Below are 17,812 nucleotides of genomic sequence, written 5' to 3' on the forward strand. Positions count from 1 at the left end.
AGAGCATAACCACTGAGGTTCTGGTTAGCAGAGCCTCAGTGAGACAGTTAGGCACCACACAGGGAACATATACATGCACACCTATGAGCACTGGGGCCCTGTGTGACAGGGTCCCAGTGACACATACATATAGGCCACAAACCTATGTGCACTGGGGTCCTGACCAGCAGGATCCCAGTGACACATAACAACCATACTGAAAACATAGTGTTTTCACTATGAGCACTGAGGCCTGGCTATCAGGATCCCAGTGAGACAGTGAAAACAGTGACAAACACCCTGACATACACTCACAAACAGGCCAAAAGTGGGGGTAACAAGGCTAGAAAGAGGCTACCTTCTCACACTTGGTCCCCTTCCTTTGCATGTCCTCAGGTCCAGAAATCGGTTTTCAGTGCTTTGCAGTCTGTTGTGGTCTTTGCAAAATCCTCTATCACGACTTTAGTGTGTTTCTGGGGAAATAGTGGTACTTTAATCCTACTTTCCAGGGTAGTGTGGTGGGGTATCTTGGAAACCCTTAGTGTTTTCTTACACTCCCAGCGACCCTCTACACTAGCCTAGGGGTCCATTCGTGGTTCGCATTCCACTTTCTTAGTATATGGCTTGTGTTGCCCCTAGGCCTATTGCATCCTATTGTATTAAACAGTGTGTGCACTATTTTACGACTGTGTTACTTACCTGATTTTGGTTTGTGTGTATATTTTGTGTATTTTACTTACCTCCTAAGGGAGCATATCCTCTGAGAGATTGTTTGGCAAATTGTCACTAAAATAAAGTACCTTTATTTGTGGGTACTCTGAGTATTTTCTATCTTATGATATAATACCTATATGATATAAGTGGTATAGTAGGAGCTTTGCATGTCTCCTAGTTCAGCCTAAGCTGCTCTGCTATATCTACCTCTATCAGCCTAAGCTGCTAGAATACTACTAATCTACTAATAAGGGATAAGTGGACCTGGCACAAGGTGTAAGTACCATTGGTACAAACTATAAGCCAGGCCAGCCTCCTACAGTGTGTCAGTGTGTTTTTACTGGGTCACTGGGATCCTGCTAACCCGGAGGACCCAAGTGCGTATAGTGAAAACCTTATATGTCAGTGTGTTTTGCCTGTCTCAGTGGGATCCTGTTAACCAGGACTCTAGTGCTCATAGTTTGTGGCCTAACGTGTGTGTTGTCAGTAGTGCTTAACTGTCACTGAGGCTCTGCTAACCAGGACCTCAGTGCTTATGCTCTCTCTGCTTCTAAATTTGTCACTATAGGCTAGTGACTTCATTTACCAATTCCAATTGGCACACCAGACTCTCCCCCCCCCAAGTCCCTAATATGCCTAGGTACCCAGGAGATTGGGTTTCCAGGAGATCCTTATGGGCTGCAGCATTTCTTTTTCCACCCATTAGGAGCTCATACAAACCCTTTCATAGGACTGCCACTGCAGCCTGCGTGAAATAGTGCATACACTATTTCACAGACATTTTCACTGCACTTAAGGAACTTGTAAGTCACCTATATGTCTAACCTTCATTTACTGAAGGATAGGTGCAAAGTTACTGTAGGAAAGTACCATCTTGCCTGGCATGTTACCCCCATTTTTCACTGTATGTATGTTGTTTTAGCCCTTGTGTCACTGGGATCCTGCTAGGCAGGACCCCAGTGCTCATAGTATGTGCCATGTATGTGTTCCTTGTGTGGTGCCTAACTGTATCACTGCGGCTCTGCTAACCAGAACCTCAGTGTTTATGCTCTCTCTGCTTTCTACATTTGTCATTGCAGGCTAGTGACTAAATTTACCAATTCTCATTGGCACACTGTTACACCATATCATTCCCTTGTCTATGGTACTTAGGTACCCAGGGTAATGGGGTTCCAGGAGATCCCTATGGGCTGCAGAATTTCTTTTGCCACCCATAGGGAGCTCAGACAATTCTTACACAGGCCTGCCAGTGCAGCCTGAGTGAAATAACGTCCACGTTATTTCACAGCCATTTTTCACTGCACATAAGTAACTTATATGTCACCTATATGTCTAACCTTCACCTGGTGAAGGTTGGGTGCCACGTTAATTGGTGTGTGGGCACCCTGGCACTACCCAAGGTGCCCCCACATCGTTCAGGGCAAATTCCCCGGACTTTGTGAGTGCGAGGACACCATTACACGTGTGCACTATACATAGGTCACTACCTATGTATACCGTCACAATGGTAACTCCAAACATGGCCATGTAACATGTCTAAGATCATGGAATTGTCCCCCCAATACCATTCTGGTATTGGGGGGACAATTCCATGATCCCCTGTGTCTCTAGCACAGAACCCGGGTACTGCCAAACTGCCTTTCTGGGGTTTCCACTGCAGCTGCTGCCAACCCCTCAGTCAGGTTTCTGCCCTCCTGGGGTCCAGGCAGCCCTGGCCCAGGAAGGCAGAACAAAGGATTTCCTCTCAGAGATGGTGTTACACCCTCTCCCTTTGGAAATAGGTGTGAAGGGCTGGGGAGGAGTAGCCCCCCCTCCCCCCCCAGCCTCTGGAAATGCTTTGATGGGCACAGATGGTGCCCATCTCTGCATAAGCCAGTCTACACCTGTTCAGGGATCCCCCAGCCCCGCTCTGGCGTGAAACTGGACAAAGGAAAGGGGAGTGACCACTCCCCTGACCAGTACCTCCCAGGGGAGGTTCTCAGAGCTCCTCCAGTATGTCCCAGACCTCTGCCATCTTGGAAACAGAGGTGTTGGGGGCACACTGGACTGCTCTGAGTGGCCAGTGCTAGCAGGTGACGTCAGAGACCCCCTCTGATTGGCTCTTACCTTTCTTGGTAGCCAATCCTCCTTTCTTGGTAGCCAAACCTCCTTTTCTGGCTATATAGGGTCTCTCCTCTGAGGAATTCTTCAGATAACGAATGCAAGAGCTCACCAGAGTTCCTCTGCATCTCCCTCTTCTACCAAGGATCGACCGCTGACTGCTCCAGGACGCCTGCAAAACCGCAACAAAGTAGCAAGATGACTACCAGCAACATTGTAGCGCCTCATCCTGCCGGCTTTCTCAACTGTTTCCTGGTGGTGCATGCTCTGGGGGTCACCTGCCTTCACCCTGCACTGGAAGCCAAGAAGAAATCTCCCGTGGGTCGACTGAATCTTTCCCCTGCTAACGCAGGCACCAAAAGACCGGTCCTCTGGGTCCCCTCTCATCCTGATGCGCGTGGTCCCTGGAACAAAAGAACTCTATCCAAGTGACTCCCACAGTCCAGTGATCCTCTAGTCCAAGTTTGGTGGAGGTAAGTCCTTGCCTTCCCACGCTAGACTGCAAACCTGTGTACTGCGTGATTTGCAGCTGCTCCGGCTTCTGTGCACTCTTCCAGGATTTCCTTCGTGCACAGCCTAGCTTGGGTCCCCAGCACCCTTTCCTGCAGTGCTCAACCCTCTGAGTTGGCCTCTGACGTTGTGGGACCCTCCTTTGTAACTCTGCGTGGACTCCGGTTCACAAATCTTCTAAGTGCCTGTTTGGGTACTTCTGCGGGTGCTGCCTGCTTCTGTGGGGGCTCTCTGAGTTGCTGAGCGCCCCCTCTGTCTCCTCCTCCTAGGGGCGACATCCTGGTCTCGCACACTATATAGTGTCATGCTTCATCATTTGACCACCTAGCCCCACCCAGGTAGGATAGTACCACCTGGGCGGACTCAACCTCGCCGTTAAAAGAAAGGGAAGGGGTGCGTAAATAAATTATATCTGTAGGTAATGGGATCCAGATATGCTGGGGGATATAAAAGCACCTAGGCAGCCGCCTGTTCGTGATCTACACTTTAATAGTGGTAACTACTGGTGCGACTAAAAACGGGGCGGGACACCACAGTGAGAACAAGGACTCACAGGGTCACCTCACTAAAAGTTGGCCGACATGTTTCTGCCCACTGCTAGGAGCCGTGAGAGGTCTCGGGGCATTCTTTAGGGTCTAGGATCCCTAACCATCATGCTAAGTGCAGATGGGTAAACCTCCCCTCAAAATAAGGAGAAAGAAACAACTGTGATGTATTGATTGAGAGGGCCTACCATAGACGAGGAACTACCTCGCGGTGGCCCTAATCATTGAGGCAACTAGCCTCAGATTCCAGAAGGGGGAGGGTCTCCTTATAGTCACACTTACATCAAAGGAGGCGCTCGCTGTGCACCTATCCCGACCCCTCGCTGGACCGCCTATATGTTTTCTTACAGTCCCAGCGACCCTCTACAAGCTCCCATAGGCCTGGGGTCTATTTGTGATTTGCATTCCACTTTTGGAGTATATGGTTTGTGTTGCCCCTAGACCTATGTTTGCCTATTGCAACCTATTGTAATTCTACACTGTTTGCATTACTTTTCTAACTCTTACTTATCTGTTTTGGGTTTGTGTACATATAACTTGTGTATATTACTTACCTTCTTACTAAGGGTACTCACTGAGATACTTGTGGCATATTGTCATAAAAATAAAGTACCTTTAATTTTTAGTAACTCTGTGTATTGTGTTTTCTTATTATATTGTGCATATGATATAAGTGGTATAGTAGGAGCTTGGCATGTCTCCTAGTTCAGCCTAAGCTGCTTTGCCATAGGTACCTTCTATCAGCATAAGCTGCTAGAAACACCTCTATTCTACTAATAAGGGATAACTGGACCTGGCACAGGGTGTAAGTACCACAGGGTACCCACTATAAGCCAGGCCAGCCTCCTACAGTTACTAAGTGTGAGGGCACCCTTGCACTAGCAAAGGTGCCCTCATGCTGTCCAGTGCCAAATCCCCAGACTTTGTGAGTGCGGGGACGCCATTACACACATGCACTACATATAGGTCAATACCTATATGTAGCTTCACATTGGTAACTCTGAATATGGCCATGTAAGGTGTCTAAGATCATGGAATTGTCCCCCACATTTCAAATCTGGTATTGAGGAGCCAATTCAATGCATCCTGGTGCTTCACCATCGAGCCCCAGTACTGCCAAACTAGCTCAATGAGGCTTGCACTACAGGTACAGCTGCTGCCACCTCACAGACAGCATTCTGCCCTCCTGGGGCAGGAGCAGCTCAGTCCCAGGAAGGCAGAACAAAGCATTTCCTTTGGGAGGAGGGTGTTACACCCTCTCCCTTTGGAAATAGGTGTTACAGGTTTGGGAGGGGTAGCCTCCCAGATCCTCTGGAAATGCTTTGAAGGGCACAGATGGTGCCCTCCTTGCATAAGCCAGTCTACACCGGTTCAGGGACCCCCAGTCCCTGCTCTGGTGCGAAACTGGACATAGGAAAGGGGAGTGACCACTCCCCTGTCCTTCACCACCCCAGGGGTGGTGCCCAGATCTCCTCCAGTGTGTCCCAGACTTCACCCATCTTGTTTTCCAAGGTTTGGGGACACTCTGGAGGCCTCTGAGTTGCCAGTGCCAGAAGGTGACGTCAGAGACCCCTCATGATAGGTCCATACCTGATAAGGTAGCCAATCCCCCTCTCAGGGCTATTTAGGATATCTCCTGTGGGTTTCTTTTAAGATTCTGCTTGCAAGTTTCCATCAGGAATCCTCTGCAACCACTACTTCATCCTCTTACCTCAGATCGACCGCAGACTGCTCCAGGAACCCCTATAACAGCAACAAAGTATCCAGAAGGGCTACTTTTCCTCTGCAACTTCAGCTCCAGCCAGCAACTGCAACAGTTTCCACAGTGTGCACGCTTTGGGGATTCCCTGTCTTCACCCTGCAATAGAAGGACCGAACAAATCTCCTGTTAAGTGACGGAGTCACTTCCCTGCTCCAGCAGGCACCTTCTAAGACGACGACAGGTTCTCTTGGACTCCTCTCCTGGCGACGAGCGTCCCCCTTGGAACACAGGTGGTAGACCGCTTCGACACAGAATGTCCTCAAATCCTGCTGTCCAAATTTAGAGGAGGTAAGAGTTTGCCTTCCCCGTTTGCGACAATGCCTCTGTGCACGGCGTCATCTTCACCTCTTGAGGCCTCTGTGCACTATTTGCAAAAATACTTCGTGCACAGCCTGGCCCAGGTCCCCAGCAATCTATCCTGCGACGCTCAACTCAGTGAGTTGTTCTCCGGTGGCGTAGGAACTTCTTTTTTAGTGCTGCAACAACCGCAATTTGCACCTTCTGTGTCCCGGTGTCCTGGTCATCTGTGGGTTCCCTTCAGTGTGGAGAGACCCTCTGCCTCCTCAGTCTGAGTTTAGGCCCCCAGGTCCCTCCTGGGTCCAGGCAGCGCCACTTTGACACAGTTCGTGACATTGCTTGAACCAAGGCTTGTTGGACGAATCCAGCGCTGAAACTCGCCTGCATCCAACATCTCCACGTGGGACATCCATTGCATCATGCAGGAACCCACAGCCATCTTCCCTTGGTGCATTTCTGCAGTCTTCTTCCAACTGGAGGCTCTCCTTTTGCACCCTCTTCTAGGTTGGAAGGGGCTCCTGTCCCTCCTGGAACCTTTTCCGACTTCTGGACTTGGTCTCCTCTCTTTGCAGGTCTTCAGGTCCAGGAATCCACCATTTGTTGTTTGCAGTCTTGCTTGGTTCTTGCAATAGCTCTAATCACGACTGTTGTGTGTCCTAAGGAAACTTGCAGTACCTTTCTCCTACTTTCCAGGGCTCTGGGGTGGGGTATTTTACTCACCTTTGTGGTTTTCTTACCGTCCCAGCGATTCTCTACACACTACACTTGTCTAGGGGGGAATTTGTGATTCGCATTCCACTTTCTTAGTATATGGTTTGTGTAGCCCCTAGACCTATTTTCTCCCATTGCATTCTATAGCATTTCCTATGGTTTGCACTATCATATACCTAATTACTAACCTTATTTTGGTGTCTAGTGTATATATTGTGTATAATACGTATCTCCAGAAGGAGTATTGCCTCTAAGATATTTTTTGGCCTTGGGTCACTAAAATAAACTACCTTTATTTTTGGTGACACTGAGTACTTGTGTATAAGTACTGTGTAACTATAGTGGTATTGCAGGAGCTTTGCATGTTTCCTAGTTCAGCCTAAGCTGCTCTGCTACAGCTACCAGTATCAGCCTAAGCTGCTAGAACACTACTACATTACACTTATAAGGAATAAGTGGACCTGGTATAAGTTGTAAGTACCCAAGGTACCCACTAAAAACTAGGCCAGCCTCCTACACTGTGTACCTATTTTGACAAAAGATTGATAGAAAGGGTCATAGATAGATGAATGTGTGATATTTATTATAAAAATAGAAGAATGGGGTCTTTAGCCCCATGAAAGTTGTTTTAAAAATTACAGATGTTGCGGATAGTGGACCATAACCATGTTATTTAACGCTACATGCTTACTCCCTTTTAGGACGCGAATCAGTGTGTCTCGGTGCAAGATGTCAGAGTTACACCTAGGATACATCTGTTTTGGGAGGATGATATATGCGCTGGTTAAAGAAAGAATAGCTGAAATATACCCTGTGACTGTGCATTATCTGAACTTTTCGGAACCTCCTGCTCCTTTGCAGTGCGACAGTCCTGTGTGTCGCCAACTGGTGTATCAACACTTTGCTACCCACAACGGATAAATACTGGAGTGCATACAAAGACCGTGCGCGTGAGTTAAGACTTTACCATTGACTGGGCTACACCGTGCTTTGGAACTTATGACTGAAGATTATTTCACAAATAAAGGTTCTGTATTGTCCGACCTAGAAATGTATGAACTGTTGAATGCTGTCAGTATCCTGTGTGTCCAGAGTTATAGGCGGAGGGAGCGGGAAGTCAGGTCTAGAGCTATTGAGTATATAGCTATAAAAATATCAAAGCTTGTGACGCTGAGACCTAGTAAAAGGAACGGCTCTGAGTAATATGTCTAATGTGTCGTACTATGTATGTGTAGTCAGAAGGCCTCACAATGCCCAGCAGCGTTGACCGCGATAAGCTAAGTACTGTGAAATGTCAAGTACACTGTGTTTATGTTGTGCTTACACACTTTTATTTTTTTAAATAAAATGTTCTTACACAAAACAAGCGTCTTTGACTTCATGGGTTGTAACGACAGCTATCATGTCTAAGGACGTGTTAAGGAAGCTTTATTGCGATGCACCAGGGGTTGTAAGCTTCGGAAGCGCCGAAGGTCTGTTTAGAAGGGCTTGCGTTGAACCAATCAGAGGGTGAAGACTTGTTTATCAGGGTTAGAGGCATATTCACTCCACAAACCAGCCAGGAGACGTTTTAAGAGGAGGGCCACAGTTGTTAGCACGCAGCTAGATTATCGGTGCCAGGCGGACATAATCAGTCTTCAAGATCTAGCAAAGCATAACAACGGCGCAATGTATATATTAACAGTCATTGTTAATGTCCAAGTACGCCTATGCAGAAGCGTTAAACGATAGAAGTGGTACCAGCTGTCTTTAAAGTCATCTTCTCGAGAGGTCGAATACCTCAAAAACTACAAACTGATGCTGGAAAATAATTTTTAAACAAACCCTTTCAGAAATTATTAAAGCACCACGCTGTTCTGCATTTTGTAACGCACACCAAGGTGAAAGCGGCGGTTGTAGAGCATTTTAACAGAACTTTATAATCAAAGATGTGGCGATCTTTCACAGCCAACAATACCTACAGATACATGGATATTATACAGGCTTTTATAGATGTTTATAACGCCAGCTACCACAGGACCATCAAAATGTCTCCTGTGGAGGTAACAGCTGATAATTTGTTAATGGTGTGGAGAACTGTGTATGGGAGTTATCTTGCGGTGAGGGTCAAGAAACCGGTTTTAAAAGAAGGGGATCATGTCAGGGTTTCAAGGTTGAAGGGTGTCTTCACCAAAGGCTACCAACAAACATTTAGGGCCATATTTATACTTTTTGACGCAAAATTGCGCCACTGAAAATTTACCGCCGTGCGGGCGTCAAATTTATACTTTGACGCACAGCGGTGCAATGCACAGGTGGGAGTCATTATTTTTTACGCAAATCGCGGCGTCAAGTCGTAAAGGAAAATGACGTTAACGCGGCGGAAATGACTGTGGGTCGATTTACGACACCGCAACCCGGATACGCGCCATTTTTTTACCAAATTGCGTAAAAAAAAACAGCGAACACTGGAAGTGCACCAGAGGAGAGCCAAAATGGGTCCCAGATGCAACTACAGACCCCAGGAAGATGGCAGCAGACCAGGAACCAGCCAGGACGATCCATATAAGAACCAGGACATTTATAGAAAGAAAAGAAAGTGTCGCTTCAGTGCAGAGGAGCAGGAAATCCTGGTTAAAGATGTGACGGAACACCACCACCAATTGTTTATCACCTCTAAGTTGCCAATCAGTAGGAGAGAGGCCATATGGCAAAAAATTGTTGACAAGATCAACAGTGTGGCTGAAGTACGCAGGACAGTCACCGAGTGTAAGAAACGCTGGCATGACTGCAAACGTAGGACAAAGGAAAAAATGGCCAGGAACATGAAGGCAGCACTGCAGACTGGAGGTGGGAGTCCAGCACACCAGGAGGCCCTGGACCACATGGAGGAAATGGTCGCAGCCGTCATCCCTGAGGAGATCGTCACAGGGATTCAAGGACAGGACAGCGCAGACTACCACGAGACAACGCACATGCAGGGTAAGTCGCATGGGGAATTATAATACAATAATGTTGACTGTAAGCAGGGGGGGAAATACCTACTACACATTGCATGTAAGTCATCATATACATGGAGTGGCATGGGTAAAGGGGCACGGCAGGGGGGCATGGCCTGCACAGACAGAAGCTGGGGCACAACATTACACTACACCAACAACAGTCCTTTGGGGGCATGCTGTCATGCCAACAATGGAGCAAAGGGAAAGCCTTGATAGGAGGGAAGGCCACTACGTCAAACTTACATCCTGGCACTCGTCAGCCAACATATCTCCTACATTAACTAGGGCCCTATTAGCAATCCTCTAGCCAAACCAACAACTGCAATGTATCTGCCACAACAGTTGACACTACCACCTCTGATCTGTGTGCAGCTCAAGTAGCCAATGGCAGTAACCTCCCCATGGAACATACATACCTAAATTAGGGGGTGAGGATGACATCTGCAACAATCTCCTGAAACAAGATAAAGGCCCCAGTACACGCAAATGTCAATGCCCATAGGTGTCACAAACATCAGCCAATGTAAACAATAGGAGTGACACAGCACTAAGGACACACCCATGCTGCATATGTCAGGGTCCTTCCAATGCCTGGCAAACAAGGCAACATCCCAAAAGTCATACTGCTCAGACAACAGCATTGAGGAGGGGACACATGGAACTGGTCACTGAAATACACCTGCACAGTCAGAGGGGGAAATAGGACACTGATACGATAATCAGGGCAATCCAATGTAACACACATTACCCAACATCAGCAGGACACATTAACAATATCAACATCCATATCACATCATAACATTGCCATGCATAGGATATGCTACATGTCAATTACATTTAAGTCAATGTGAACGATCAGGGATTGGGGCAGGTCCTGAGAGTCAATTGTGCTGCCAGGACCATCAGAACACCTACAGCCAGTGAAAGGTCTCACCATGAGAATGGATATACACGGAGGGTCGAGTAGGACAAAAAGGTGGCTATTCTCTATTTGGTATAAAGCAACACCTAGAGGCGATTAGGCAGACAAGTCTGATAACTCAATATCATACATGTGACACAGAGGTGGGCCATAGGCCTATAACAATGCCCATCTGAAGGACAGCAGATACCAATACCAACCAAGATCACAAAGTGAATTCATCAAAAGGCAGGCACGTCACGTCAAAATTGTCACAACACAGACCCACTAATTGTACCCTGTTTCATTGCAGAGGAAGATGGATCACCTGCCGATATGCCTGTCCCAGATTTCCCTGATGACATGGATGACGAGCCCATAAACATTCCCCAGGACACCATCCAAAAGGTCCTAGAAATCCCTCCAGACCCCACCTTCAGTCACAAGGAGGAGCACAGAACAAGCAGCCATCACAGAAGAACCACCCACCACCCCAATTGCAAGACCTGCCAGCTCCTATACAGCTGAGGACTCTGACAACACTGGCACCAGCTTTGAAAGAACTGTGGTTGGAGTACAGCGGGAGCTGGCCAAGGAGGTGGGGATGCAAAATATTGCAGCCAGCCTTGAGGGGGTGCACTCGTGCATGATGTCATCTGCAGATCAGGCAGCAGCTATGCAAGCCCTAACATCCATACTGCAAGGACTACAAGAAACTGTCAAGGAATTCACCACTGCAGTAAGGGAGTTGCCACAACACCTCCCACCCCAAACTTTCCACTGCATGCATGAATGCAATCATGACTCCCTCAGGGCCGACCTGGCTGCCTACCATTGTGATGTGGCTGCTATTCTCAAAAAACCAGCAGACCCTCCTTGCTGCAGTACTGCCCTTAAGACCTTCACAGGGAGCAGCGACCGGGATGTCTGACTCCACGTCTTCTAACACTGAGGTGTGTGTTGCCCCTTCACAACCAACAACAACAACAACAAGGACAAAGCAGGCAACACACACATCAGAAGAAGAAGACATGGAACAGATCACATTCACACGGAAGAGTACCTGGAAGCACTAGTCCCTGCACCATGGCCTACTTTGACCAAGGTCCTACGTTTTGTCAAATGCCAGTCTCACTACAACTATACTCAATGACTGTTCTGCTAACCACTGTATAACTTGTCAGCATTGCCAGTGAATGTCTCTCTCCTACTAATCGGCAAATCCTGTCCCTCTGCACTGCCTGTAACATCACCCCAGCATGTCAGGAGCATTATCCACACCCCTTCTGTAGAATCACCATGTAAGATTGAACTAGAACGGACTCAGCAAACATGGACAATGTACATATTGCACTACAGCACCTATCAATAAATTGCACTTGCACACCAAATATGTCTCTGTGTAATTTGACACATCAACTGTGCAGTAGATAACACAAATGTGCCTGTGTGACAACCATGTAGCTTATCAATACAACTGTCCTGGCATCATGTAGTCAGATACATCTGTGCAGTGGCCAGGATTGCATCATAGCCTGCCCATCCTGAGGAGAATAACTGATGAAGTGAGAAACCACACACAATCATGCTGTGTTGGACAGAATAATGCTTCATCAAGAGAAATCAAAGTCAACTAATAGTGGCTGATAAATGTTGTCACCATGCAATACTAACACATTGAATTATGCAGTCTAATCTAAGCAAACACTGCAAAACACAGCATCAATCAACCTTTCTGAGTAAACATCCAAATAGGTAATCATGCTGAATTTTAGCACAAATGATCAATGTCAGTTATGAAGACAAGAAGACAAGAGTGTTAACAAGACCTCATCTTCAAAGATGTCCCTGAACATCACACTGCAGTCCGACCTAAAATTTTTCCCACAATACCAAGTCTGGAAGCACACTTTGTGACGTAGAAAACATACTCATCGACACAAATCCTTTGTGATCCATGTAAACTCCAATTGGTGGTTCTAACAAATGGTGGATACTTACCAAGGTAGCACAGGTGTAGCTGCCATTTTAAACCTCAGTTTTTTTTGGTTTGTAGCATAGGACACAAATGTCATAGAACAACAGTCACCTACACTGATGGCAAGGTCATGATCAAGTAGCAGTTAACACATAATGCAAAGGGTTATCTATATATTTATTCATAAGTAATCACACCAGAGGCAACTAAGGGAAAAGTCATACCTACACTAATCTAACCTGACTACTCATTACCCACAACTGTCCCTAACTAACCTAAGCTAAACTTACTCTACACATATAACGAATCGATCTAAACATCAACCCCCCACCCACCATTATGAGACAAGACACATGCAGGACAACACATACTAACCTACACACATACTATACTATCCTAAACAATCATATATTTTTTTCTTATTTTTTAATTTATTTTTTAAACACATAGGAACCCCAACATTGACCCCCACCCACCCACACACTTAATAATGAAAAGTAGAAAGAATGAGGACCCCCCACCCTCCTCCCTAACACTAACTAAGCTAACAACCTATACTAACCTAACACTAATCCCCCAAGCCCACTAATCATGATAACAAGGAAAGAGGAGGGAGGGGAGGGAATAATGTACATTGACCATATCAGTCCTAGAGGTTGGCCCTCCGGAGGGTCCGCCTGATAGACCTGACCCGCTTGATGTAGGCCTCATCCTGGCGCAGCTTGTCCACCTTCCTCATAAATTTGTCCATTTTGCGTTCCAAAGCCTGGAATGCCGCAGGGTCAATTGGAGGTGCTGCTGCTGTTTGGGTCCCGGCAGAGGTGCTCTGTGTGGGTGTTGAGCCTAGCCCACTGGACTGTCCTGCAGCTGTCATAATGCTGGGTCCTGGTTGTGCTGCAGAGGCAGGGACAACTGTCCCCGCTGTTGCTTGGGCCACTTGGGGAGAACCGGTGGTTGTCGTGGTGGTGGCTGGAGTGGGCAACGTTGGGCCATCCTGTGGTGAAGCCCACCATGCTCCGGAGGCCCGATCCGACTGGTATTTACGGGCCATCCGTCGGAACCCCGACTGCACCTGCAGGATGTGTCGGTACCTCATGGCCCGCCTCTCAAATTCATGCCTCTGTGCGGCACTCATGTTTGCAGCTGTGAAGACAAAGGGCAACTATTTACCATAGGAACTGCATTGTGTGGAATAGCACAAGTGGTCAATCTGACAATACATTTACTGTACTTGTAACAGCTCATATCACCATATAGATCATTGAAAGTCTCAGAGGAAGTACATGGGAAGCCTGCATACAAAGCTCATCTCACACATAGCATATACAATAATTTACATGATGGGTAACAACTGCCAATAACTTGTCATCAAAGTACTTACAGTTGCAGCTAACAATCATGCTGCACCTCCTCCGCCTACTGCCTGGACTACATATGTCAGTGTATGTGATAACAATCACAAACCTCAAGATCTACAATTTGTAATGGGAATTGCTAGTATAGAACTCATGTGCCATAACTGAGTGTGTGCACTAGGTTCAAAAACATATTTCATATAATCACAAGTATGTGTAACATACTGGTTGCTTCAGTCCTAGGTACCCTATTCACAAACCCATGCCTGTCTTTCACACATGCTCATACTGCATGGAATAATTCATGTGCAACATTTACATAGGATGGGTCTCCTGCTACAGTTATACACACTTCTACACACATGCAGTGGCCCGGACTGTCATGTGGTGGCAAACATGCACCTCCATTAGTATGCAGCAACAATATAGGTGTGTATTCATCTCATCATGTGCATCCAAGAGAGACATCCAAAAGCTGGTTACTTGAGGACTGCATGAACTGTCAAACAGCCTACGTGGTCATGAAACATTTGTGACAGATAGGTACATGGTACAGAGGGCCAGGTACTTTGGCAATACCTCATGTTGTTAAAGTTTCATAAATTGATGTGTCCAAACAATGGTGATTGGCACCAAACATAGATGTTTGTACCCTAGTCCATACCTTTGGACTGCCATCCCTATTCTGATTTTGGCACAAGTGACAAAAAATACCTGTCTAATATGTTAGCTGAGGGCACCTGAGTCCTTTACAAATATGGTTCATGCTCAGATCTGGCATGTATCAATAGAATGTGAAGGAGCACATTTATCACGAACAGGCATGGCACTTCCGTGAACACTTTCCCTACACACTAACCAGACACACATGTGACATATGTGTGGGCCACATTGCTAACTTCAATTGACGTGACAGCAGCACTCATTTTCAGCATCATGTAGGGTTTCAAATGTCAGTCTAGCTATAGCGTCAACATATGTAGGTATGATGTTACTACATCCATACTTCACTGGCAATTGTGACCTGTAGAGTCCTGATTGCGTCATTAATGTGTTGCTTGTCTGACACAAAGGCGGAACTACATTACATTCTGCTACAAGCAACCTGTATGTGTGCAAAACCTGAGCTACCTGACTGCTAACATTTGTCATCCTTCACATAGTGCATCAATTACCCTGTATGTTTCCCTAGCATTACACACAGTCAGCTACTTATCTGGCAGATTGGGTAACAATCATCACATGTCACTACACAGCTTTAAATTGTGCACATTTACATGATCTGTACTCACCAACATGGCCACCAATCCTGATTCCCAGGTGGTCCAGCAGATCTTGCTCCCTGGAGAGCAAGTCAGCCCAGCGGTGCTTCAATTGATGCTCATTCCGTTGGCTCCCATACAGACGCACCAAGTGATGGCGCACCTTCCCCCACCGGACTTTTCGGGCCTCCGTGTGATACCCCTGTATCACCCTACCCCCAGCCTCCAGCATAAGTGGGAGGAAATGGCAAACAAGCCATATAAACCCCCCAATTCCTCCTCACCCATCCTGGAAAGCCGTGGCCTACCAGACATTTAAGCACTGAAAATGGTGAAAAAGTAGTAGAAAAAAAGAAAAGGGGGAAATGGGGAAAGTTAGAGTGAGGAAATACAAAGAAAATTTAACAAATAGAAGAGCCCAACTATCCCCTATATCACAGTACCCACAACGGACTCCCACAGACAATATATACAACACTGGACTGGACAAATTTATACAACACAGACAGTATTCTACAACAATATATTGATGACAAAACAACAAGTAAGATGGCACACTGGACACAAAAGCACTAATACACAGGACAACACTTTGCACACAGCCACACAGTCTAGAATAATCAGAGACTGCAAAGTGAAAGTACACCCACTGTACAGAATCTGTAAACAGGATATCCTATTACATCACATCCTGCATAAAATGGCCGCCGTTTTTTACATTATGTGTCATATTTTCACGCATACAGCTTGTGCGTCATATGTTTTGCACTCCTGTGCGTCAAAAATTATGACGCACAAGCTGTATGCGTGAAAATATAACGCATTTTGACAAATATGTATTTCCTTTGTCCAAATGAGTATTGGAATTTTGCATGACCAAATGGTGCTAAGTGATAAACTTTGGGGTTAGCTATAGCAAATGTCCCTTATAGGATGTATAGAAGGTATTCACAGTGCAATAGTAATGATTGGCCAGAATGGATATTACTCATAATTGTGCACATATGTAGGTAATTGCTGATTGTAAATTTCTAAATATGAAAGAGATACCAGGATGTATTCCTTAGCAAAATTGTGAGCACATGTATCAAGCTATTCCAAATTGCATAAAGGCCAATTAGGTAATGCAATTGTCACCTAAACCTTTTTTGGGGGTAACCATGTCCTAATTACGAGTTAATGTATGTAAAATGTGTTTTACTATTGACATGTAGGGCACACATGCGCCTTATGCATGTGTGTGCTTCACATGTGCATTAAAAAATTATATTTGTGGTGCAGCAGAGGGGGACTTAGGCCCCGAGCACCCTGGGGTTTGCTGTTCCTGACTTGCAACTTTATCCAAGGTTTTCCCAAATTCAGTAATGCTAAACCATTGGCAGCAGGCCCATGGAAGCAAATTGAGTATGATTCTCTGTTTGCTAATCTGTAATCCCATTTGCTCATTTGACGTTTGCCCTATTGATTCTTTGGAGAATTCTGACATACCATTTAGCATTGTTTTAATAGCAAAATCTCAACGTTCCTTATGTCATGTTAGCAAATAGGTTGTTGATGTATGTGGCCCTTTATGCATTACCTGGTTTAGTGGCATGTTTCATTCTTCCTGCTAGGTTACAACTGAGACACCACTGTGATAGGCTGCTTGCAACCATTTTGTTGATTGGATGGTACATGTACATGTGTGTCGTCCAATGTTGATCCAGTATCAACTGTTAAGGTGTATGTTGTCACTGTAACGTCCACGTCTCAACATGAGTTATTGGCAGCTAATCGTGTATCTAATGAGTATCGTTTGTAGCTAAATGTGACAAAAGTCATTGAGGACATGGTAACCTACACGTGGATGGTCCCACCCTGTCACTGAAGACGTGTAATGAGACTTTCAACTGGGCAACCGTGGTGTGCTGAGTGAGAGAATGTCTCAGGTGTCTGGATCCGGCATGTGTCATTGCAACATTTGTACTGAAGTTGGACTCTGTGGATGAAAATGCATCAGGAAACATCATAGCCTCTGTGCAGAAGTAAATGGCTGGTATTCAGCACACACAACTCATCTCTATTATTTGAACAATGTTACTCAGCGTGTGAACTGTCAGGGTCCTCATATGTGTTGACTTTTCATGGACATTATCTGAGGTTGCTGGTTCTGCTGGAGGCCACGTACACCATCAAACGCTATGGGCCAGGTACACTGTCACCCTTTGTAGTTTAGGCATTAATGAGGCCCAGACAACGGAAGGGCCGTGATTTAGCTATTCAAGGGCACTGTCAAAAATATGATACAAATAACAGTCAGATGATGCAATACAATGTATTTGAGTATACATTGATGAGGCAAATGACAAATTAGCCTCTGAGGTACGAGAGGTTTTGGACAGCAAGTGTGGTCCATAGGTGGACACCGGGTATCTTTAGGGTGACCCATGGACAGGTGCCAGTCAGGCTGACAGGATGCTGGGTCAATCAGGAGCCAGCTCTTTCACAAATTACATGATCAGTGGTCTGACTAGGACTGGTCAGAGGGAGGAGTAGACAGTTGACATGTCACACTGTGTATGTCCTGTGTTGTCTTGAAGGTGACACATGAACCCTGATAAAGTGTTACACGGCAACATTAGTAGCAATGCTTAATGGTGTGATTGCCCAAATGTCTACATCTATGCTGTAGGAGGCATCAGCAGGGACGGGGCATGTAAATTTGGGTGGTGTGCATG

At 46.1% G+C, this 17,812-nt stretch overlaps 1 long non-coding RNA gene across 1 annotated transcript in view; it reads left to right on the forward strand.

Moving 5' to 3' along the window:
• Positions 1 to 7,970, forward strand: part of LOC138302117 (uncharacterized) — a 39,212-nt gene extending 31,242 nt beyond the window's left edge. Inside the window, exon 3 of the long non-coding RNA XR_011205285.1 lies at positions 7,320 to 7,970. This is a non-coding gene — a long non-coding RNA (uncharacterized lncRNA). The remainder of the gene's footprint in view (positions 1 to 7,319) is intronic.
• The last annotated feature ends 9,842 nt before the right edge of the window (positions 7,971 to 17,812 follow it).

This window comes from Pleurodeles waltl, chromosome 6 (genome assembly GCF_031143425.1).
Source record: "Pleurodeles waltl isolate 20211129_DDA chromosome 6, aPleWal1.hap1.20221129, whole genome shotgun sequence".
NCBI classification, from domain to species: Eukaryota; Metazoa; Chordata; class Amphibia; order Caudata; family Salamandridae; genus Pleurodeles; species Pleurodeles waltl.